Source organism: Dermacentor silvarum, chromosome 1 (assembly GCF_013339745.2).
Source record: "Dermacentor silvarum isolate Dsil-2018 chromosome 1, BIME_Dsil_1.4, whole genome shotgun sequence".
NCBI lineage: Eukaryota > Metazoa > Arthropoda > Arachnida > Ixodida > Ixodidae > Dermacentor > Dermacentor silvarum.
In genome coordinates this window covers 274,787,574-274,812,892 of record NC_051154.1, presented here as the reverse complement: position 1 = coordinate 274,812,892, position 25,319 = coordinate 274,787,574, and the positions used below count along the sequence as shown (strand labels likewise).

General features: G+C 46.9%; 1 pseudogene; it reads right to left on the bottom strand.

The window, feature by feature from the left end:
- Positions 1-1,494: 1,494 nt before the first annotated feature.
- On the bottom strand, positions 1,495-4,048 carry LOC119440602 (protein GVQW3-like; annotated as a pseudogene).
- Between the last annotated feature and the right edge of the window lie 21,271 nt (positions 4,049-25,319).

Genomic DNA, 25,319 nt, shown 5'->3' with positions numbered 1-25,319 from the left:
TATGAAAAAAAATTTGTACATAGGTCTTCTTGTTTCAGTGCTTGACCCCCTCATCACCTAGTCGCGCTTCAATCACGCTGCACTCAAGCAGGGGCGGAATCTTATAACGGTTCGAAATGTGAACCGGTTCGCTTCGCCGCTTACGTCACTAAATAGGCCACTCCCAAGCCGGAGGTGGAAGACGGGGAGGACGCGACCAATAAACGAGAGTGTGCCCTCTCTGAAGTGTACGTCATCGTATGACGAGTTAATCAAGGAATTGCGGAATGTTTCTTCTTGCTTAATAAATATGAACTATTATTTAAATATTGTCCGGAACGTTTTCAAGTATCGTCGCATGTTGAATATTACTTTATTGTACATAAGGCAATATAATTTTACCATTTGTTTAACTGTTTGTCGCCAGGTGGTAATCCACGCGTTAAAAATTGTAACCACTCGAATCAAAGGAAATAGCCCCATCACCATCAGTTGTGCGGAAATTTTGAAAGTTGGTTCTTTATTCTATGATGTTGTCGCACAAGGACATATTACTCGGGCCGCACGTCCCGCACCGGCAAAGGGAGCTGCTCGTCTCCTCCAGTTCGTCGCACAGCCATCGGACGGTTCCCTTTGACAGACGATAATAACGCCGAAACTCCTCATCTGTCAGCTCTGAAAACGCGTCTAGCACCTCCAGTCGTTGACGGGTCCGGGAGAGCAAACCGAGGCAAAGAATGAGGGCCACTGCCATGTTTTCATGTGTATGTAGTCATACCTTAAAGAGATGATCAACGCGCGCGCGCGCACCACCCGCGAGCCTCCGAGGCGGCACGGCCCGCGCGCGCGGCCAAGGTCGCAAGCAAACAGCCAAGCCACAGTAACGGAACCCAAAGCCGACTACCTCTTCGCCGGTTCATAGCGACGGGTTCGCTTTGAAAATGATTGACAGATGCTGCTTGACGTGTTCAAAATTTGCGGTACCTCCCCGCTGCCTCTGACGGCCGCTGACGCAACCACAATTCTGACCAATCACGTGAGGGCAAGCGAACCGGTTCGCTTTCGGAACCGTTATAAGATTCCGCCCCAGGTTGCACTATGTGATGTCTCTGGCAATAGGTTTTGGCACGCTTTTTATTCCAAGCGTCGCGACTTATGTAGATCGGCCTCGCATGTCCGATCTCACACCGAAGCCGCTAGACCAGAGTGCGTCGCGCGCTAGCTTGGCTGGCCGGAAGTATGCTGGCCCACAGTTAGAGTACACTGAAGAGAGCGTGCCGAGTTTGCGCCTTCTCGAAACGAAAAAACGATCGCTCGCCGCGCTCTTGTGCGCATGCGCTGCGGCAGCAGCTGATCACCACGCTGCTGTGGGCCACGTTCAGTGCTCCAAAGGAACATGAAAAGCAGACAGAATAGACACATGTAATCAACATTTAATCATCGAATTACTTGAACAACCATGTACGTTGACCTTGTCGTCTTTAGCGTCACCATTGTTTTATGTAAGTACCAACGTCAACTGCGTGCCACTAAAGGAATGTTGATCCATTTGGCACACACCTTGCTACGCCCTTCCATGTCGGTGGGCCCTATCCTACGGATGTCGCACGGACTAGCGGGGACAATAAGGTTGACATCGCAACGTGCCTTGTACACGGTAGAAACAAGTGGTGAAGTGTACCACAAGACGCAAAAATGAAGTGATCTGGAGTGCACATGAAACCAATCCAGGATTTCAGAATCATAATACATAGCACGCTTTCTTTTTCAAGCGAAGCTTGTATTGCCTTACAAGTGTCGGTGCCGTTGAAGGTGTGACTGCAAAAAACCCGTCTCGCGCAAGTCTCGCGTAAGTGAAGGAATACGGCGGGAAAGGCTAAGAATTGACCCTTTTCACGGAGCAATTTGTTCTCGAGAAACGAGATGGCGCTTTCGGCGGCGCGCCATACGTTGCCTCAGCGAAAGCGCACGAATACGAAACCATTACCGCTTCTGCCCTGTTTCTATGCGATCAGCTCTGGGAAATGCATCTGGGTTTTCGATCACGCACTGTGTTCAATTCATGCTGCAAAAGGTGGAGCGGTGGAGTGAAGACGTGTGCAGTAGTTTGCCGGAAAAATAGTGACTGGCATATTATTGAATGGAATGAGTATACGTGTGATGAAGTTTACGGACCGTTGCTACATACGGACAGCCTCTGTTGCCGGCCCTTCTCGACGTACGACTGTGCTTGGGGATAAAAAACATTCACTTATCCGCCAGTGTTGTATCGCTAACCTCCAGAGAAATGACTTCATTACAGCAGCGTCGGCAAGAGTGAGTACCGCTCGTTAAACAATGACAAAGAAAGTATCACCGCTTCCTGGTATAGTAAGTTTCGCGCACGTTATCTACACACATCGACCCCAACTCGCACGCAAGCTTACGCGCACTCTATCGCCAACGTATTAAGAGTATGTGAATGGGCGCACACTTGAATCAGTGCCCCAAAGCATGGGTTACAGCGACTACACCGACAGCACACAAATGGTCGAAGCAGAATGTTTCCTGACGGTCCACAGGAGTAAGCGAGTTACTAGCGATAACACATCTTTGCTACAAGCTATTCCAAGGTACAGAACATCATCGTTCCAAGCCTTGTGTGCAGCACGACTAAATCTATTGCAACTGAGCACACATGTGAGCGATTAGGCAGAAAATAATCAGGTAGTGACCACACCGACGAACTTCACTGAGTCAGAAACATGACAAACAACTGCTTCAAAGTATTTGTCAAATAAAGTACGAAAAATAAAACACACTCATACTGATTCAATTCATAAGCGGAAAGCTCGGATATCTTGGAATACATTTTTAGCCTCGTTTTTAGAACAAGCATCATATACGCTGCTCACGCTGTTTGGACAAAGCTTAATGAGCTTCCAAAGCGCTTTTACGAGGTCTGTGAGAAAAGTATCCGACCTTCGGCCGAAGAAAAAAAAACTGGCATAACTGGAGCGTTGGAAAACTAATCACCCTCAAAGTAGTGTCCTTGTGACTCCACACACTTCTCCCAGCGGTGCTGCCATTGTTGGAAGCATTCCGAGAAGACCTCTTTCGGAATGGATTTTAGCTCAGATGTCGTTGCAGCCATAATGTCCTTACTTAAATTGTCTGAAATCGCGCTCCTTTCAATGGCCTCTTGATTTTGGGAAGCAGTCAGAAGTCGCAGGCGGCCATATCAGGAGAGTAAGGAGCCTGTTGAACTACAGGAGTCTGGTTTTTCGCCAAAAAAGTCTGAATTAAGTGCGAGGAGAATGTGCAGGAGCATTGTCCGGATGGATGCGCCAATTTCCTGTTGACCACAACTCCAGTCTCAATTGCGCCGCACAGCATCACGTAGGCGACGGAGGCCATCCCTCTAGTGCTCTTTGGTGATTGTTAGACCCTGTGGTGCGTACTCGTGGTGTACCACACCAGCGGGAGTCAAAGCAGTCAGCATCACTTTGACGTTGCTGCGCACTTGGCGGGCCTTCTTTGGTCTTGGTGACGTGGAATGCTTTCACTGTGACGACTGGGATTTGGTTTCCGGGTCATACCCGTACACCTAAGACTCGTCACCAGTGATTATGGTGTTCATGAAGTCGGGGTCACTGTTTGTGGAATCCAGCATGTCCTGTGAGATTGCAACACGAAGTTGCTTTTGCTCCACCTTGAGCAGTTTCGGCACGAATTTCTCCGCAACTTTCTTCATGGCCGAATCTTCTTTCATAATGGAATGTGCAGAAAAAGTGCTGATGCCCACCTCTTCCGAAATTTCTCGGATAGTCACACGACCGTCCCGCATTGCCACAGCGTCCACTTCGGCAATGACCTGGTTATTTCGGCATGTTGATGGCCGACCGGAGCGTGGCTCGCTCTCCACCGATGTGCGGCCATCTTTAAACCGGTTGTACCACTCCTTCATCTGTGTGCTGCTCATAGCATCGTCACCGAAAGCCGTCGGAATCTTCCAAATGGTTTCCACTTTGCTGTCGCCCAGTTTCTGGCAAAATTTGATGCACTAGTGCTGCTCCAGTCGCTCCGCCATTTTCCTTGCAATAAAAAAACCGACGAGAGCACTGCGCACTACCTCCCTCAAACGCTGCGTCCCAGCGACTTACGCCATCGGCAGGCGGGAAAAATTCGCGCATGCGCACGAAGGTTCAAGGTCGGCTGATACATGTGCGCTTGTTCCATATCCATCAGATGTTTGCAAAAAAATAAGGTCGGATACTTTTCTAACAGACCTCGTAGATGTCCTCTGAAAGCTGTCGCCAACCTTCGTGTCCATCACCCAGTCAGCGTCTGCGCTATCTCCCGAAACGAAGGTTTCCTGAGCCGCACCGGGCATCATGTACACTCAATGTAAACACGGAGGCAATGGAGGCAGCTGAGGCAAGCAATGGACGCGTGACCATGTGATCAAACATGGCAGCGCCCACGGGATCGCCGCGAAAAGGGTCAATAAACCACTGGTGAAACACGTGAGGCGCGCGCCCGTAACACGTGATGGAAGCACCCAATCAGGAGCGGGCGCGCGCCCGCGGAAGGGCAAGGGAAGGAAAGTGCCTCTCGCTCGTTGAGTCGGGTCTCGTTTTCAGTGCACGCTCGGCAAACGGACGGAAAAGCTCCGCATTGTGCGTTCGGCGGCGGAGCAGGCCGCTTTCGACGCGAAACGCCGTCAACGTCGCCGGGAGCAGGCTCGCACTCGCTGTGCGGATCCTGCGTTCAAGGCAGCCCAAACCCAGGCTCGGTTACAGCGGCAGGCAGCGGATCCCACTTTAGAAGGCCGTCTTACCGAAGGGCAGCGAACCCCGAGGCACGGGAACGCGACACCCAATTTTGAGGGTACGACAAGCTTCGCATGCCCCCCTCTTCCCGGTAGGTAAGGGGAGGGTCAACGAATTTTTTTTCTTGTTATACACTTCCAGCCAGGCTCAAGTACGACTTCGATGACACTCTGGTGACGATGTTAGAGGAGCAGTTGCACTCGTTCCTTGAAAGGTCAGAGAAGGGAAATTTATATATTGGCAGAGACATGCGTCTAAGCGGCAAACGTGGTGAGCGACGATGCTAAGTCATGCGGCCTACGCTGTGCCCCCCAAAAGTCGGAGCTACTCCTGGTCTCACCGCGAAAGAAGCACGCATCCGACTCGCCCACTATCAACATACAACTGGAGGGACACACCATTGTTCCGTCTCGGAGCGTAAATATATTGGGAATGGTTTCCCAGTCGGATCACACCAAAAAAATATTAATTAACAAGCTTAAGAATACAATAGCCCAAGTTACCCACATGATGCGGCGAATAACAACCAAGACAAGAGGCATGGGGGAGGCGGACACGCTTCGGCTTGTCCAAGCCTTCGTCGTGTCTCGAATAACTTACTCTATTCCATACGCTCTACTCAACGCGACGGAATTCACAAAAATCAACACAATGATTAGAAAGGCATATAAGCAGGCGATGGTCCTGCCGATCAGTACATCCACAGAACGCCTACTACGACTAGGAGAGCACAACACGGCCGAGGAGCAGATCGAGGCACATTTATCCAGCCAGCGAACAAGGTGGGCGGTTACGGAAACGGGCAGGTCCATCCTCTTACGCCTGGGGCTCTCTGCCCCTCTCAGCCATCCGCCGCCTCAGACTGTCAGCTTACCCCATGCCATCCGGAGCAACATCACCATACCTCCTCTACCTCGCAACATTCACCCAGTGCACAACACACCGCGAAGGGAGGCCCGGACCCGGGCCATACATTAGAAATACGGGTCTTTACCCTCTACAGCCAACACGGATGCGGGGTCTTACCCCACACGCGCAGCCACAACAGCCACCGTAATCGTCAACAAAGAACATCGGAGCAGCATTTCGCTCACCCGATACAATCCCCTCCAAGCCGAGGAAGCGGCCATAGCCCCCGCGCTCTCCCAAACAGAGGTTGAAGTCACAGTGACCGACTCCCAACAGGCGCGCCGGAACTTCGCTAGCGGCAGAATTCATGGCACTACGCTCAAGATCCTCAATCAAAAGCCGCCAACCAGATCAGTCATGATCATCTGGGCACCAGCTCATCACGGCATTCCTGGCAACGAGGTCGCCAACCACGTGACTCGAGATTGGACCCACCGAGCCGACGCCGAGGAATCTGAACCCGAGCGCATGCGCCCTCTAGTCTCGTACCAAGACATCACACAACACTACAAGCTAACCCGCAGAACATATGCACCCCCACACAAGTCACTATCTAGAGAGAAGGAGCGATTCCTCCGAGCTGTGCAGGTTAATACATTCCCCCACCCAACCAGCAATCACCTCATAGCCCCTACACAATTCTCATTAGTGATCAAGTGACACACAAATGGACAATTTTCTCCGACTCAAAGGCGGCTCTGCAGTCTCTACTATCACCTTTCGCCGCGGTCCACACGAGCAGCTGGTCTTTGAGATTGCCGAGGCAATACACAATCTGACTGAGATAGGGCAAGAAATAACTTTTCAGTGGCTTCCAAGTCACTGTGGAATTATCGGCAATGAACGGGCCGATCAAGCTGCCCGCACAGCTCATAAAGAAGATCACAAACGACCCATTCCACTTTCTAGGACTGACGCTGCACGGAAGCTCCGCGTGATCAGCCCGCCAACGCACAAGGTCACAATGGAATGAATCGCACTTCATGCATGCTCGCTTATACTCTCTGGACCCAACCCTAAGCCTTCGAGTACCATCAAGGCTTCGCCGAGGAGACGCAACACTTTTGTGCAGATTATGGTTGGGCGTTGCGTTTACCAACGCCTATGCGTTCCGCATAGGAATGGCCGACAGCGCAGCCTGTGACCACTGCGGCAATGAAGAATCAATTGTACATATTTTGTGCGACTGCCCGCGGTACAGTGCGCAAAGACATTCTCTTACCAACGCGTTCAACCAATTGGACGACCGGCCTCTGTCGGAAGAAAAAATTCTCCACCACAGACTGGACCCAACGTCACAGAAGAAGGCCGTGCAGGCGCTTCTGCGCTTCTTACGAGCCACCGGCCTATCTGACCGACTGTGATTCGAACGCTCTTCCGGTGCAACGAAACAATCGCACACCTTCTTTGTGAGTGCCCTCGTTTTAACCCGCAGAGAGCAGCTCTCTCAGCCATGATAGGTCAACTGGACAAACGCTTAATAACGCAAATCAACATCCTTGTAAACTGGCCTACACGAAAAACAGTGCGAGCCACCTTGAAGACACTGCTGCGTTATTTAAAAGACACCGAACTCAGTGACAAATTGTGACTGTACACTGTGTGACGTAGGATGGGACGTTGACACTTTTCAACACTAGAACGCCTTCGCAGACTGACAATGCCCACAGAAACAGTTCAGTTGTGTGTGTGTGTGTGTGTGATTTTTTTTTCTTTCCTTTTTTCCCCTTTTTTGTACTTATTTTTTCTCTCTCTCTCCTGTCGAATCCCTTTACCCCTCCCCCGGTACAGGGTAGCCAACCGGAGATAATGTCTGGTTAACCTCCCTGTCTTTCATTCACCTTTTTCTCTCTCTCTCTTTCCGCAATGCCACTTCTGTGCAAAGCCCGGGTCCCTCAGGCACATAGTAGGGGGTTGCAGAGAGGCACCACTCAATCCTCCGAACCCTTACCACACCGACGAGCTTTGGGAGAGAGCCTTGGCCAGCACCGACCTCGAAGATAAGCAACGGCTGATTGCGAGGGCCCAGCACGCGGCCCGAGCTCAAGGCATTCTGGAATGAGGACGCCTCTCCAAAGCTGCATATACATAATAAAGATGTTTATTCTCTCTCTCTCTAAGGTTCACTCATCTAGTATGATACTATGCGATGCTTTAAAGAGACGGAGAGCAAAAGAGGTTTATTACTGGTGGCAATGTGGATGGAAGGCGTGAATAAATTGTCCCTTTTCACAGTGTCGATCGATTCAAGCCCCGTGCTGTAAGGAATGCAAGTAATGCAGAAATTGTTTTCCGTCTCAATTTAGTGCACTCAAAACGCGCCATTAACAGGAGCCGGACTCGGAACCCAACGTGTGCCTTGCGCATAAAAAGAAGCTTAATATTCCCAGAGTTCCCGCGAACGCCGGGATTAAATCATGTTGTGCTTGATGGGGCCAAATAGTTCCTTCGGCGTAAGACGCTTTCTGGAGCCTCACCTGCGTAATCGGTGATCTTGCGGAAAACCGAGGTGCGGCTTGGATATTCCCTCGGGTGAAGAATTTTCATTAGTACCGTATTTTAGCATGTCGTCACGAACTGATGTCCTTAGCAAGCAAACCACTTGACGCTGCCCATTTTTTACACCTTTTTTTTCTATCTTCGCTTCTTGTTAGTGCTCGCCCACGTCAATGAAGAGGCACCCTATTAGTGTTCCTCTTCACTTCATCCTATTTCGTTTCATTGTCGTTGACATCGTGAGAACGTCTTGCCCAGGGGACGGTGCGCGACGCATCTGTGAAGCCGAGAGCTCTTCTTTATGATACTACCTGCCCCTCTCTTTCGCACAGGAAATGGCTGTGTGGGACAGCTATGCACCTGCCTGGCGGCCCATCATCTTGGGGAAAGCAGGAGTGTTGGTTCCAAGAGCAGAAGGGCTCACTCGAGCACAACTTGCCCTTCGGAAATGCTCCAGTGCATGGAACATTTCCTACCGCAGAGAACCATTCCTACCGGCATGGTTCTCTGCGCCCTCCCGAGCGCCAAGATGTTCTCGCAAATTGCATTTCGTCGATATTTAATCAAAACAATTAGTTTCATAGGGTTAAGTGCGAAAGGACACCAGCCTGTGTGCTACCTTGTTGCCAGCCTTTGTCAACGCTGATATAGACGCCGAATTTTTTTTCTTATTTTTTACTTTTTGACGCGATGATGACACATTCTTACGTTGACCATTCTTACGAACAGATCAGGTAAAACCAGGAAGCACGTAACCAGGAAGAAAACGATAGGCTGTCTAGGAGGTTTGGCTGGTGATGCGAATGTTGGTTTTATTTGACGCTGGTCGGTATTAACGTTGTCCGGGTTTCTGGTGCGTTTTCTTTTGGTTATTTCAAGCTATCATTCATAACGTTATCGGCTCAGTATGTGCGCCACCACCGCTGCCACGAATATGCTGCCTTATATGGAAAAACATCCTCAATCAAATCTGTATTCGATTTCACAGATATCGGTGATGGTTAAATTGCCTTTAATGGGGCCTTCTATTTATTTCAGGCTCAAGCGCACCTATACACGATAAGCCATGGCGTAGGTATGTTAGGTTTCACATTCAAGACACAAGCTAGCTTGGCCTTTCCTCCATTTAGTAGAGAAAAAATAAAGCGGCTGTAATAAGGGAGGATGCTGTAAAGCATAGAGAATACTAAGCCCGCATGCAAAGATTCCTACTGTCAAACGGCTTTTCAGGAAACTAAAATAATGGACCTTGGCTTGAGTGTCTATAAAACAGTATTTGTGTGGATTAAAAGGGACCTCAAATTGCCAAAAGCATTTAAAATCTGCAATCAAATTCCGCCTGTAGGCCGTGTTTATTGCACTGCCGGCTTTTTAAGCGAGAAATTTGTGAGCCTATGCTTACTCCGGTTTCAGTGTTACAGGTATCCAATCTTGCGGCGCCTTGCGTTTGCATCGATGGCGCAAGGAGTGACGTGATCGCGAGTGAAGACTGCGCCCACTCGGCTCACAGGTAGCGTGAACGACGCCTCCAAAAAAGGAAGCATCACGGGAACAGAGGCGTGAACAAAGAGTCACCAAAGAAAGTTATGTCCTCCGCGGCCTTCTCCGTTTCGCTATCATCGTCACAAAGACAGTTGGATATCTTAGCAGGTTGATTTTCACCCTGAAGATATTGCTTGACATAGACAATCATCCTGTTGTGGTTTCTGCCTAATATTTTATTCAAACTTTTTTATTTTTGTCTCTTTCCCCCGCTTTCGGCCTTTCTGCGTGTCGGGCACGGTTGAGCTCGTCAATGAAAAATGTTTGTCTGGTGGTGAAGTTCCAACCAGGGTCACCCGGATGCGCTACCCATTCCGTCACAGACGCTAGCACCGAACACGTGGACAGCAACATTAATTGCGACTCTCATTCTATCACCGCAGCAAGTGGTTTGACACGATTTCCATCTACGACACATGACATGGCGAGAGCAGCTGCGAGTAGGTCAGTTTCCGCCATCGTTGCTTGTGGCAATTCTTTGAGACACTGTGTGGCATTGCACCGCTGACCGGGTCGATCCCAGTTTACCCAGTGCGCTGCCTTGAGGATAGGCGCAGGTTGTAACGTTTCTTCGTCAGTAGTCATGCCATCGCCGTAGTCGTCATGGCATCATCGCCGCTATACGTATATTGTTGTAAAACCGTCGCTGTCATACTATCCTTACCATGGGCACAGCCCGCACCGAAGCAATGGATGTCCTAAGCGGAATACCACCGAGAATGCCCCTGTGGGTCCTGCCTAAACCTTTCGCGGCTCTGCAGATTCCTGGGATTACAAAAAAGTAATCCGTTGCAACCATTGGCCTGAAGCAATCTACCCTGTTTCATATTTATGTGGAGTACGGAGATACTGTGCACGTGTATACCGATGGCTCTGTCACACCATATGCCTCCACTGCAACCTTCGTCATCCCACACATGATCATCGCACGGCGCTTTAAATTAGACCATAGGTCAACATCAACTGCAGCAGAACTTATTGATGCCCGGGAGGCACTTCGATTTCTCTCCGAGGAGCCTCCTCGCGCATGAACCATACTATGCGATTCCAAGCCGGCTCTTCAGACCATTGACTGTGTCCTCAGAAGGGGCCCGTATTATCCAATGGCTATAGAAATTACAGAGCATCTCGACCATGCAAATAGAAATGGTCATAATATCACCTTTCAATGGATACGTTCACACTGTGGCGTGATGGGGAACGAACAGGCAGTAGCTGAAGCGAAAACTGCTTTAAATGATGCTTCTGAAGTTCGCATTCCGTTCTCACGAACTCACACGAACGCCCTACTTCTTTGAGCCATACGCAATCGTACGTCGGAGCACTGGACCCAACCAGATCGACGACACAAGCGAGTACATAAATAGGGCCCAGAAATGAAATTCTGTATGCCTCCTAAGCTCAAAAGAAGCCAAACAAACATGGTGCACCGGATTCGCATTGGTGTCGTATTCGCCAAGCGTTATAGACATCTGATAGGTTGCAGTGATACTGGCCTAAATTGCGAATAGTGTCAGGTACCAGAAACACTTGATCATAAATTTTGCGTTCGTCTCGCGTACGCGCAATAACGACAGAAACTGGTCTCTTTCATTGCAAAAGTCGATAAGAGGCCCCTATCAGACGAGTTTCTTTTAGGGCCTTGGCCTAATGTAAACAGCACAGCCCTGGTAACAAGTGGCGCTACAGCTTTTTTACAAGCCACTGTGCTGAACACACGGCTTTAGAGATGCCACAACGTTGTAAACTTTCAGATACACACCTTCCCCTCTTTTCATTATCGTCATTCATCAGACCTTTTTCTCGCCGTCCCTTTCCCCAGTGTAGAGTATCAGGCCAGAGCAAGTTATAGCTCAGGCCGACCTCTCTGCCTTTTTGTAAATAAATCTCTCTCTCTCTCTCTCTAAGCGGTAGCTTCGAACACGACACCTATTACCAGCGTTTGCACATCATAGCTTGCAACCAAATTGAATCCGATTACAAGTGGACTAAGTAGCCGTCGGTGGCCGAAAACTGCGCAACCCGACCGAGAAACACACGTTGGGATCCGTCTCAAGAGAGTCACTTATCCTTCGGCCAGTGCTCTTGTCATGGCGCGCCGCAAGGCAGTGGATATAGACAGAGAAGTACAATATACCTAATACTGAAACAGACAGAAGCATCGTTGAAAGGCGCTGCCTCCGTACTACAAGACAACGGATGGGTGCGCACGCCCGATGAGGCCAGGGCACCGCAACGAGCTCGAGTCACCACCGGCCAGCAGTGAAAAAAAAAGAAGAAAAAGGCACCCACCAGCCATGTAGGTTGGCGTACGCACATTCCGAAGGCCCGCTAAGGGACAGGAAGACAGCAGCGCTGATTAGAGAGCGCACGGGGGTAGCCGATATTCTAGTTGACAAGGTAGAAATGGAGTTGGGCAGGCAACGTAATGCGCAGGGTAGGTATATCAGAGTTGGAGAATGAGTGCCAAGAAAAGGGAAGCGCAGTTCAGCACACTATACAACTAGGTGGTGTGACGAAAGTAGGAAATTGGTGGCTGGTAAAGATGGGGTCAGCTGACGCAAGACGGGGTATAATTGACATCGCAGGCAGAGGCTTCCGTCCTGGAGTGGACATAATGATGATTATGAGGAGGAGGAGGATGAAGCCAGCATAGGTGGCTTAGCAAAGTCGTTAAAAAACGCTTTCAGGGCCTAATTATGAGTTAGTAATTTGCTCTTGACAGCCCTTAATAATTTCTCTCTGCTTTGGCTATTAACTATAGGTCTATCTATTGACCTGCACTTGAGCCGTAGTTCATAACGTGATGCACCTCGCTATCCGTTTCACCAGTGCAACATGACGTCGTGTGCGGATCGCTATTCATTTTACATATGGTGCATCCTTCGAGCAAGAAGAGTTCAGAGCATTCCCTGCACCTGCGAGAAAGGCCTGAAGGGATCAAAGAGGAGGTACCGGGCCAGTTCTGTACGATCAAGGAGTCGGCAATGAACCACTGGACGAAGTCAGTGGTGAATCGAATTGGCTTTATATTCAGAGCGATGATACTGAAGATGTCGGGCCTGTTATATACTAGCCGATTGAAGTGGAAATAAGTTCTGGATCCATTCTCATAGAGCTGAATTCTGATGAAATACCGATCCCGAAGAATAAACGCCAGCCCACTGTTGTGTAGCAAACTCATAGCGAAGGCACTGTGGTAATGAAAAACAGTCATTATATTAAATAACATTTGTATATGCTTGCTACTTCCCTGTCTGCGTTTTCCCACAAAGTAATATGTTTTTTTTGCTAATTTCATTGCCTACGTATTGCTCGTGTTACCCGATCACTGAACAAGCTAACACGCTTGCAAGAATGGTACCTCGAATCCCCCCCCCCCCCAAAAAAAAGGAGAACAACCTGGGGTGCTTAAACTTGCACCTAAATCTAAGTGCTGGAGCGTTTCTGGAATTCGCCCCCATCAGAACGATCTGGAATCGAATCCTTAACCTAGTGCTCAGTATAAAGCAGAAAGCCATCCAGCCAGTGAGCCCGTGTGTATACTTTCGATTTCTACAATTATGCGTGTCACTGGGGTGAGGTCACAAACCAGCGAGGCTTGTTTAAAGAGAAAACGAATGCTTTCGGCAACGAACGCTTGCGGAATGAGATTCGAGAGAGTTATAATCCGACATTTGCCTTCTTTCTTTGTTTCTTTTTTGGTCGGAAGCCGTAGCAAAATGTTTATGACCGCGAACCTTCATTCGATAAGAAGGACGTTCAGCGCAAGATAAATCATTCAGGTTTGGCGAGTGCCCGCTGATACTTCAGCTTTCCTAGTGGCAGCAGTGATTGAGTCAATTTGCATCGCGTTCAGTCCAACGAGGCGAAACAGAATAACAAAGAAAAAAAGAAAGTTATCACTCCACATTTTCAACGATCCTTTTCATTTTTCCGCTCTCTTTTTCTGCCTTCGTCATATATGTTCGCACGCAGCAGAAGCAGCCCACAAACGCTTAGGGTTGGCAGCACGGATGATACGAAAATGAATAATTCAGAAGAAAAAGAATCTTTCCAAGATAAATTTCTTCTGTGATCACTAATGACCCCTTTCCGGTCTGAATTTTATTTCCCTTTCATAACTTCATTTTAAACACCCCAGTAACCATGACGAGTTTTCGTGTTTGCGTGCACTGCGTGGAAAACAAGTTGTGTGGAAAACGAGAAAAAAGAGTTTTCGCATTTCGCCCCCATCGCAATGCGGCCGCCGCGGCGGGATCCAACCCGCGACCTCGAGTTCAGCAGCGCAACGCCATAGCCTGAGAGACAGCCTTGATGAGTGTTTTTAAGTAAAATAATCCTGCCTTATTGGCGGATGTATGTTATTACTCTGTAACATACACCATTCACGTATTGCACAAACAGCCTTTACTTTGGATTCCATGTCTGACTTGCATCCTGACTAAGGATTAACATGTACTAGTTTAATTGAAAGAAAGTAAATGATGAAGTACTTGTCTCTGGAGTATATAATGTTGTACGATTGCAGTAATACAAACAAACAAAATTAAGTTAGAATGTTCAGTTTAACGCCCCAAAAGAGCACAATGGTTCACGAGGGACGTCGCATGGAGGGATCCGGATTCATTTTCGTCACGTGGGATTCTTTAACTTGTACCAAAAGCAGAGCGCACGAGGGATTTCACGTATGCGGTCGCCACAGCTTGAGGATCAAACGCACGACCTCGTAGGTCGCAACAAAACGCCATTGCCAAAGCCACCGCGGCAGGTATATAAACCAACAAATAAATTTAAAAAACTTTAGAAACGAAAGAAGCGGAATGATACAAAACGCTCGCACAAAATCGCCGTGGGGGTCAACGATCAACCTGGTGTATACGGGGGGATCATATTTGGGTTTTGCGGAACTTGCAGATAACGTAATTGTAGGGCTTGACATGTTCTTAGGGGTGGGCTGTGCTACCCGGACGTACGACAGAGGAGGAGACGATACGAGCGCTGTATCAATTGAGCTGGATTATTGAGAAAGGCGGGCTTTACTTACAAGAGACATCGAAACATATTTAATTAATTGCCAGAAACTGACAAACGAACTTCTTAATTAATTACGTTATGACACATATTGCAATTAACCAGGTGTAGCCAGTGAGTTTGCAAGGCGTATCCACTTGGAATGAATTTCCAGAATCACACCTGTTTCTAGATATGCGCTATCAAAGTCACCGTAAAAATGCACTGTTATTACACTTCCTTTTTTAACAAAACTCTCTTTTCTACATTGAAGCACAGAAGTAACTGGAACGCCCATGTATTTCTTCCCGCACTTTTGGAAATAATATCAGGAGAATGGTGTCCTCCTGGAACAATATTTCAAGTGGATACGTCTGGCTAACTTAGAGGATACAATTCGTAAATTGCAGTAAGTGCCATAAAATAATTAACTAGGAAGTTAATTCGTAAATTTCTTGTAATTAGTTATACATGTGTTTTGATTTTACGTGCGAGTAATGTCCGCCTCTTCGAATAACCCAGCTCAAGGACAAGAATAATGCTATCTCCCATCGGCAGTTTTTTTTAAATTGCATTAAGCTTAAAAATGATCACCCCGTATTTCGCTGACGCCACAGTTTCCCTGAGCCTGTTGGGTGCGTCTTATTAGCTTGAGGTAATATTTCGGCTTGTGGAACAAGGAGAAAACGACTTGGCTCCGTCGAAAAACTTGCGCTGGTATCTTCTCAGTTGCTCTCTTTAAATGTACAGCACCTTATCGATCTTCGAATTGACGCATGACCAGAAATAGCTCACCATCGTGTTTTTTTTTTTTGTGTGTTTTTTGGCTCAAATTTTATTACAGCAACCTAAACGAAAAGACATGTTGTCTTCGTGTTTTTTTTAATTGTCAAACGTTTTTAAAATTGGTTTCTAAAACCGCACGTAACGAACGCTTTTTATAATATTATAACAAACATCTTTGCAGTCGTATTGCCGACGCTCCTTAGTTTGGTAACGTTGTGTAGGGGAAAGAAGCCATTACTCTTTCATGTATGTGTCGCTTGCACAAATGGCACGGTCGTTGTGCCGCGCATGACGCTGTCGGAGCTAAATCTAGCCTCGCGCGAGGCGTTCGGAGAGGCATAGCGCGGCAGTACATTTGTCCATCCGAGTAGGAGTGGTCAAGTTTGAGAGAGTTCGCTACGGCTAAAGTAGGTATATAATTAATCAAACTCAAACTTGTGCTCATTAGGAATTATAAGGCTTGCGAATGTGGCGATTTTTTGCATAAATAATTTGACGGTTGCTGGGCTATGGCGGCGAGCTCGAGCGGTGCAGGGCAACCTCAGGCTACGGTGGCTAGATGAGTAGGTGTGCCGTCCGCCGGGCGTGATGAGTAGTTCAGCGCTTCTCCGCATCATGAGGACAAAATTGGCGCTGCGGTTGGAGGTTTGTCGCAGGCGGCGCACGTCTTCTGCTGCTGCGTCCGTTTTGCAGTGGAACTTCGGCGCACTTATCCGTGTATTAAACTGGAAGCTGACTTCAAGTGACATCAGATACAGTTACGAATTATATCAATGCATTTCAGTTACTTGAATGGCGAAAGTATCGTACCTGAGTCGTCCGTCGGCTGCATCTTCCCAGGATAGAGACGTAAAATGTATAACTGTGTTGTCAATACTAAAGATCTTTCACGTAAGTATTTAATAAGGACACTAGTTGTTAATGAAAGTGATAGCTTTGTGGAAGTTCTAAAGGCGAGATAGACGAAAATTCGTATTTCGAGACAGAATATATACAGGAGCCCTAGAGCGGCGTGTGGCGGCGTCATTCGAGCACGACGTGTGCTTTCTCGAGACTGCGTCGGAGGTTTTTTTTTTTTTTTTTTGCTTCAATGAACGTAGAGCGCCGTCGAATAAATAGGGAGATTCAAAGAACCGGAGTTTCTTGTGTAGTTTCTTTGCAGTGTTGTATGGTATTGGACCAGGTAGGTATGCGAGAGCAATAAAACTCTATGTCATGAGTAGACTAGCTGTCCGTTATAGAATGCAAAAAAATACTTATGTCTCTTGATCATCATATACGTATATTTTAATGCATTACTCAGGCTTAGAGCACACACATGCACCAACAACGCTGCAGAAAAAGCTATGACAGCAAAAAAAAAAAAGGTTTGGAAAGTATGGCATGCATCGCTGTGGTCACAAGACATGCTGTAATTTCATGTGCTATTTCCTTTCCCGTGGACGCCCAGACACCAAGTTCCTGCTCTTTGCAAGAAAGTGAAGGCGCGTTGTCGAATAAAATTTGATAATTTTTTTATAAGTTCAAATTTGTGTTGCTCACAGCCGACCATTCCTGGAGGTTTCAGCTGCCATGACTCTTTGTGTTTGCTGTCGTTCTTGCCAGCACATCTTCAAGCTTCCTAATTGTTTTAATTCCTTGGCAAGGGACCATTTTGTCAACGTTCGTCAGGAGTATCTTAAGACGGGCACAAACAGCGCTAGGACGGGACGAAGTGAGTACGACAGACAAGGCGTTGAACTATAGAACCACTGGTGTATTGCTGGGAATGCAATATATGCAATAACACGCAGGATCAGCGCAGACAGCCAGAAAGAACACGGTTTCTGTGCCGGGAAGGGAATAAAATCATATATATATATATATATATATATATATATATATATATATATATATATATTGCATTTCCAGCAATAAACCAGTGGTTGTTAGTTTAGTGCCTTGTCTTCCGTTCTCACTTCATACTGTCCTAGCGCTGTTTGTTCCCGTCCTGACGATGTACAAAGTTACAAACCAGCCCAGACCAGCACACTCCGTCAGGAGTACGCTCATTTCCTCAATTGTGTGCAAAGTCTTCTTCAGTACCACTGTTCCTTGAACACAGACACTAGCGAGAATTTCGCTGTCACACAAGTGTACAAGGACAACCTTTACATAGGGTGATGTTGTGGCCTTCTTTTGAGCAAACTGAAAACACCGCAGTTTCTGGGCTATCATTCTTTGAATGCAACGTCCATGAACTGTTGGGCAAAGTGCAGGCCGTCACATAAATGTTTTCTTGGGTGGTTATAGCAGGCAGATCACAACAAGCGCTGCTTTCATTGGCATGTGATTCGGTGGAAATCTGTTGAAGTCTTGCTTCTCCTCTTTGCGGGAGTGGTCTTTGATAGGTAAGCAGGTGCGCCGGCCAGTATTGATGGAACAGCATCGCTTAGCCGTGGATATGCCCTCGGAATCTGTACAAACTGCCCACCTATCACACGAGTGTAGTGACGCTTAACGAACTGGTCCTCAAAGTGGCGCTCGCACATAACGAATGCGGTTGAAGCTCTTTGTCAGCGCGGTGAAGTGCACGCTCCCGTTTTTTGAATAGTTCTGGGTCACGCGGCGTCGCAAAAAGCGATATCTTCTGCCCTTGGCTCGCATGTTTGTAGCCGGACTTACAATAGGCGCAAAGCAAGTGGTGTCCTTCCTGGTTTTTTTGGGTGTAGCGACATGTTCACTCAGTCCGGGATACCGAGGAGCTTGACACTGACGAGTGTTATCCACGGTATTCATTCCACTGCCTAAACATTGAGGTAAATGATAAAAGAACTGCGCAATATCACGGCTGCGAATGCAGCTCAGCGTGCCGTCTACCTCTTAGCGGACGACATAATGACCGTTTTTGAGGTTGAATGAATAAAACAAGGAACATCACACGCTTATAGTCTCTTTCGGCGTATATTTCCAAGTTTTAGTTATAAAAAACAAGGTATTTGAAATCTTACAGGCGTGCAATAACTGCAGTCTAAGACATCGCGCGCTTTGCGACAGACCTCCCACCGCCGCGCCACTCCTGCTGTCATGACGCGGAGAAGTAGGGAACTACGCCGGTCGGCAGACCTACCAATCTAGCCACCGTACTCAGGCACCAACAGTAAGGGGGTCATTTTTGTTACCCTATTGCTCGAACACCTTTTTAAAAACGAGCGGTCCCACTACGATTAGGAAGTTGAGCACGATTGCAAAAGTGGATCGTAAGACCCCCACGAACTCTATCATAAGTTATGCATGTAAGCTTTTGTGATGCATGAATAAATGTAACTTGTGCGTTTGGTTCGGTCATTTCTACCTATATTGCCCATATACTCTCTGCAGTAGACACAATATGTTTTACGTATCCTCTACGCCTGCGTCCCTGATACAGTCTCACCCAATTTTGTTTTCTCCAAGATTTTCCAACAGTGCGTAAAGGCACTCTATGTTCTAAAGATAAGAAAAAAAAAGAAGTGCTCATGTTTTCTTTTCACCTTACAATGCACTGATCGAAGGGGATACAATGATTGCAGACCTAATATTATCAAGCTTGTGCTTCGCGAAGTTGACATTTCTTTTTTTTTTGTCTTTTACTCTGACTTGTAAACAGTATATGCCTGCGTGTAGGCTAATGAACTTCCTTTGTATAGGTTCGACTGGTCCAGAAGTTCTGTGTAAGAGCTCATAAAATAATGTAAATCAAGACCTGAGAAAACCTTAGGAACCTAGTCCATTAGTAAATTAAGGTCTGCCACATACGTCAAGTAACGTTTCTCTGTTCGGGTACGGAACGTACGCTTCTTTCTACACAATGCAAAGCCCAATTTCTTGTTCGTTATGCTTAAACCATCCCATTAATGTAAGCGGCGCACGTGGAGCGCTAAGTGCATTCAACTGAATAGTGGCGCCCCTTTCGTCTAAGACACACACAAACACACTAAAGACAAAATTACTTGCGTATAAACTATTTTCCCATTTCTTTGTCCGCACCCCGAGACTCGCATGTTACCGACAAGGTGTGCGAAAGTAGAAATGACAAAGAGGCCGGCTATCTTTCTAGCTTTTCAAACAGGAAAGCGCAGTTTTGAAGATTTAAGAAGCCGAGGAAGAGGGACGTGACCCTTGTCTACGTTCCCTTAAAATTGTTGCCTTTGTGCAAAGCGGGCACGCAGGCCGGCTCTAGCAGTTCCGTATTTCCCTTTTTGCTTCTAGACATAAATTTCATTTCTTTTTCATCTTCCTCTCGCGCATGACTACCCAGTGAGTGCGCTCCTCTTCGTAATGCCATCAATGGAGACGAAAAGTTCGACGAAGGGGAAAAAAGAAAAGCCGAAAAGAATGCCTTCATTGGTTCAACGATTCTGTAGCATTCGCGCCAAGCACTCTACATATAGACGAATTACACTAAAGGCAAGCTTCAGGCGCTCGCGAACTAAAAGAATAAGTGTGGACTGCGCCTTCAGGAGGACAAAGCTGAGCGAAGCTATATGCATATTGCAGCAGCTTTTGTTACACCTACCTGAAGTCGCTTTGCAGAATGAATAGTTATTTTTTTCTAGACTTTAAGATGGTATTTGCTGGCATCGTTGAAGGGCTAAGGTTACCTGCCGACGTCGAGGTACATCGCTTATTTGTGCCATGGATGGCTCGAGTAATCAAGATGCAAGCAGAGCTCCGAGGCATTTGCGGGGTGCTTTCTTGAAGCTAATAAGTCAGCGGGACTGCCATGTCAATACCACGTAGTGTAGTCATGATCCACATGATCCACACGTTTTATCTCGGTAATGGAAGGTCTCTCTTCAATGGCTTCACAGCATCCTAGCATCTAGATGTCACTGCTTTCGATCTCCTCCATGCATTAAAAACGATGTTAATAAATTCAGAAAATTGAGCCAGGTGGTATTAGCAGGAGATATGAATGCGCACCTGGAGGATTTAGACGGACATAGGGATTATAATGGTTCTCCAGTACTGAATCTGCGCGATGAACTGAACGTTCTGGTAGTTAACAGGCAGAGAGGTAACAGGTAACGTGGCAATGCGGAAACAGGAAATCATGTATCAACTACGCCTTAGTCTCAGAAACGGTTTACAAACGACTAGACCGAATGACGAGAGATGATCATGGGAAAGATATCCCAAAGAACATGGGAAATACAACCGTAGTAGCGGTCATAAATAAGAGATAAGCTGACAAACTCAGCGTAGCTGGACTTGCGGGAGGTTTAGTGGCGTTAGTTGTTGAAAGTGACCTGTAATGATTTGCTGGTGGACCTGTAGGACTGCAGTCGCAGGACGCCCACCGAAAATACATGCAGGCCCAGGTGCCAGTTAGACTCTGTAAATGTTTATTTTTTTTGCAAACGTACGTGGAAAATTGATTGAGCGAAAAAATAAAACGCAGAAAGAAAACACTACGTACTAGGTTGTTGCATTGAACAATACTTATTAAGAATGTCACGGAGCGAACTTAAACCAGTAGCTGAATCAAATATACAATAAATTGGCATGAAATGTTGTGCCCAGTTTTTTACTGCGGAAACAGAGCCACGTCCGCCCTGTTGTTGGCCAAGCGCCGATTTTCATAGAAATAACTAGCCCATCGGTGCGGACGCCGAAGAGCGTTGATTAACGTGATTTGGTACGTATAGCATCCGGTCGGAGCTCACAGGATGCATTAGTCTATGTAGAAGATCGGCGTAACCAATTACTTGGCGTCGGAGTGGCAGTCGATGGAACAGTGGGACAGGTTACTGTTGCTCGCTGTATGATTGAAACGGGTCGGTTCTGCTCACGGCTTGTTCAACTTCCTTCCTTTGTGATCTCTGTTAGGGAAGAAACTTGAAGAAACTACTGGACATTTTTGCAAACGACTTCACGTCTAAAGTCTCAAAGCAGATCATTGCAAAGTCAGTACCCGTCGGTACGGCTCATTGTCAAAACGTCCATGTCTGGCAGCAGTTTTGGCTGGCTCACATGCACAGCCCCTGCTCTACTGATGTAGCCACTATGAGCGTAATACTTCGACAGTTCGACGTTCGTGGGTGGCGTATGTACACTTTCGACAAGGATCGAGTACCTACTTTTCGCCGGCAATAAGAAAGTTTATCTCCGTGTCTCGCAGCATGGCGCAGAATCGCAGCGGCGAAAGAAGCGTTCAGTTAGCTCGGTGAAAATCAGAATGTTATTGTTAGCACGCTTAAGGCTCAAATGGAGCAGAATATCTTCGTGTTCATCAGCGAACAACGCGTGTAAATGGTCGGAGAAACACAACCTTGTACAGCCATCAACTTGGTGAGCGATGCCTTCATGATCCCCGTGCCAGGTCTTCTCCGTATGTTCCAAAAAAAAGGAGCAAAATACGTCGCGGGGTCAACCCTCGTCAGATCATATAGGATGAATGTGGGGAGCTTTTTCGCAGCTTTCCCCAGGGTTCACGTTTTAAAAGCTTCGAAATATTGGTGGACATTGTGATTGCAGCAGCAGACAATTTCCGGTGTCTCTATCAGCGCAGTCAACACGGAGTTACCTTCGGCCTCCCGGCAGATGCCGCTGCATATTCCCGAGATCTCGCGTGAGAGTGACGCGCGTTCCAAGGCAGGTAGGCGGGAGGGGAACAAGAACGCTTTAGGAACAAGAACGCTTTATCCGAACATAATTTCTATCGCTAAATTGTATACAGCTTATCTTCGGTGATATAGTGAGCGTAGTTATCAGTCGTTTAACTCGTGAAGTAGCTCATAATCAGCCTTTTATATACATGTAGGGTGTCCATATTCGTTTCATAATAGCGAGTGGCAATCCGGCAACATACTAAAGGAATGACGTACAATATAGGCTATCCGCTGTCTCACAGTATTACAGACTGCTCCAACAATCATACAAAAAAGAATCTCGTATGGACAGGGCTTCTTGCAGAGAAACAGAATCATGCCAAAATTATAATCGGCAAAAACAAATGAAACAAAAGACAGGCAAATACGCCTACCACTGCGTCACCATATTATGTAACGAGCCATAACCCCATAACTTATTCGTATATCTAATGGAATTTCAGCGAAGCAACAAAAATGAAATAATGCAAACAAATGCAAGGAAGCCCGCAGAATTTCCTTATGAAAATTAAATTGTACTTTTATTTGAGGTGATCTCCTAATTGTATTCCGTTGAGTAATCAGCAAAAGGCCAGGAAATTAACACATTATGTTAAAGAGTCATTTGACAATGCACATAAGATTTTCCTTTTGAGAAACTAAACAGAACTCATGTTGGTGCCTCATGATTAAAGGGGCCCTGCACCGCCACTCGGGCTTGGTGAAATAACGCAGTCCGCGGTTAGCATACAGTGTTAATTATGAACATCTCAGCCAGGTCTGCTATCGTACGCGGTCCGTGGAGCTCGCAAGCGGAACGCGAAGTCACCTTTCTCTCAAACGCTCTCGTTTCAAAAGACACCATGATCTTCGCTCTTTTCTGTGTGCTTTATTTTGTAATAAAGCACACTCCATTACACAGCTGCTATTGATCGCTGCGGTCGGCTACACCGCGGCCGCCGTGAGGTGCCGCCACGAGTCGAGTGGCCAAGCGCACTGCGGCTAGCCGAAGACAACCGCGTTTGGCTTACGTTTAGCGCTTCGTAGGCATCAAAATCAGAAGTCCAAAATGAAATTTGAAGTGCGCGCCACGGTGACGTTTCCGAGGCGAAACGTTGTGGCCCCGCCCCACTCAGCCGTAGCCTTCTCAGTGCAAGGCATTGAAAAAGGAAGGGGGGCACAGCGGAGGCCGTGTTTGATTGACAATAACTCCGCTTCTGCTGAACGCATTGAAGTACTTTTGGCGGCAAAGTATTCTGAAATAGCCTATTTTCACTTCAAATGTATTTCTCCACTTGGATAAAAAATGGTTCAGGGCCCCTTTAACGTAATGACGTACTTCAGCATTAGCTTCACAACAGGCATGCGCTTGAGAATACAAACAAGGTTTTATTGGCGGCAAACTAAGCCGACTTATAGTGTGATGTCTTCTTAGGGCAGTCATTATTTGTTTCAGCATTAGCTTCATAGTGGTCATTCATTTAAAAATATACAAAAGGTTTTCTTGGTGCAGAAACTAAACGACCTTTTTTGTGATACCATACGACTAAACTAATAAATGCGATAATACGCATAAATCTCAACTTCACCAAATTTCGTCTTTTATTGATAAGCTAATGACTTATAAGTTTAACCAGTTTAGTATTCTTTTTGTAAGCAAATATTTATGGGCTTTTAAATAAGATGAATTTTAGTCAAGAGAGGATGCCAATACAATTGTTCGTACGAACATCGGGCAATCGCCCGGTTTATCATGTGCACCAACAGAACATGAAACACTTCACACAAGCATGGTACCGATATACAGCATGTAGCGGCAAGCCACTATATTGACAGTGCCCGAAAGTTTATTAGCGGTGAGCCGTCACTGCGCATAAATATTGCAGTTCTTGGAAGCAAAAGCTCACGAACGATGTTGTTTTTGGTCTGTTCTTGTAGGTAGGCCTTTTTGCACATTTCGCCGCATAATACTCTCGCGCATGTTACTCCCATGTTTTAACACGTGGGTAAGTTCGCGCACATTGCCCTTTGAGACCTGGCCTTTGCACTATAATGCCACCCTAGCACTAACACAACGTGAAACACAACGTAACACAACGTAGCCCGTGGGTTGTAAAAGGAGTTTGGCGCAGCAACGCCACGCCGCGGCTGCTCACCGCAAATGCCTCACGCTGAGGCCTGCGCTTTGGTCATCATCATCATCATCTGCAGTCTATATTTATGTCCACTGCACGACGAAGGCCTCTCCCTGCGATCTCCAATTACCCTGTCTTGCCTAGCTGACTCCAACTTGCGCCTGCAAATTTCCTACCTTCATCAGCCCACCTAGTATTCTGCCGTCCTCGACAGCGCTTCCCTTCTCTTGGTATCCATTCTGTAACCTTAATGGTCCACCGCTTATCCGCCCTACGCATTAGATGGCCTGCCAAGCTCCACTTTTTTCTCCTAATGTCAATTAGAATATCGGCTATCCCTGTTTGCTCTCTGATCCACACCGCTCTCTTCCTGTCTCCTAACGTTATTCCTAAGATTTTTCGTTCCATCGCTCTTTGTGCGGTCCTTAACTTGTTCTCGAGCATCTTTGTTAACCTCCAAGTTGCTGTCCCATATGTTAGCACCGGTAGAAAGCAGTGATTGTACACTTTTCAACGACAGTGGCAAGCTCCCAGTCAAGATTTGGCGATGCCTTCCGTATGCCCTCCAACCCAATTTTATTCTTCTGAAAAATTTCCTTCTCACGATCAGCGCTTTGGTCCCTCTACCAATATTTCTAGTAGAACTATAGCTGAGCTTTGTCAATTGATGACGTAGTTTCTGTGAAACAGAATTCTTCTGGAGACCTCTAGGAACTACGTCGGCCTGAAAGGAAAGATGCGGGTCGACGCCTCCCCTAATTTTGAAGTTCTCGCGTCAGCTCATCATGACGTCATGTATTTTGATGATGTTTACTCTGGCTGAGTTAATTTTTTATCGATAAAGATGGGCGACTCTTCATTGAAATATAAAGGATTCAATGACACCTTAGCAAGTTCAGCAACTTTTTACCAGTGATCCAACGACCGAAATACAAAACAAAAGGCTTGAGATTCATGACGTTACGTTGACGTACCACTGGTGGAACTTTGGCACAAAATTAAAAAAAAAGAAATGTAAGTCTCGTTTTCTTTTCATC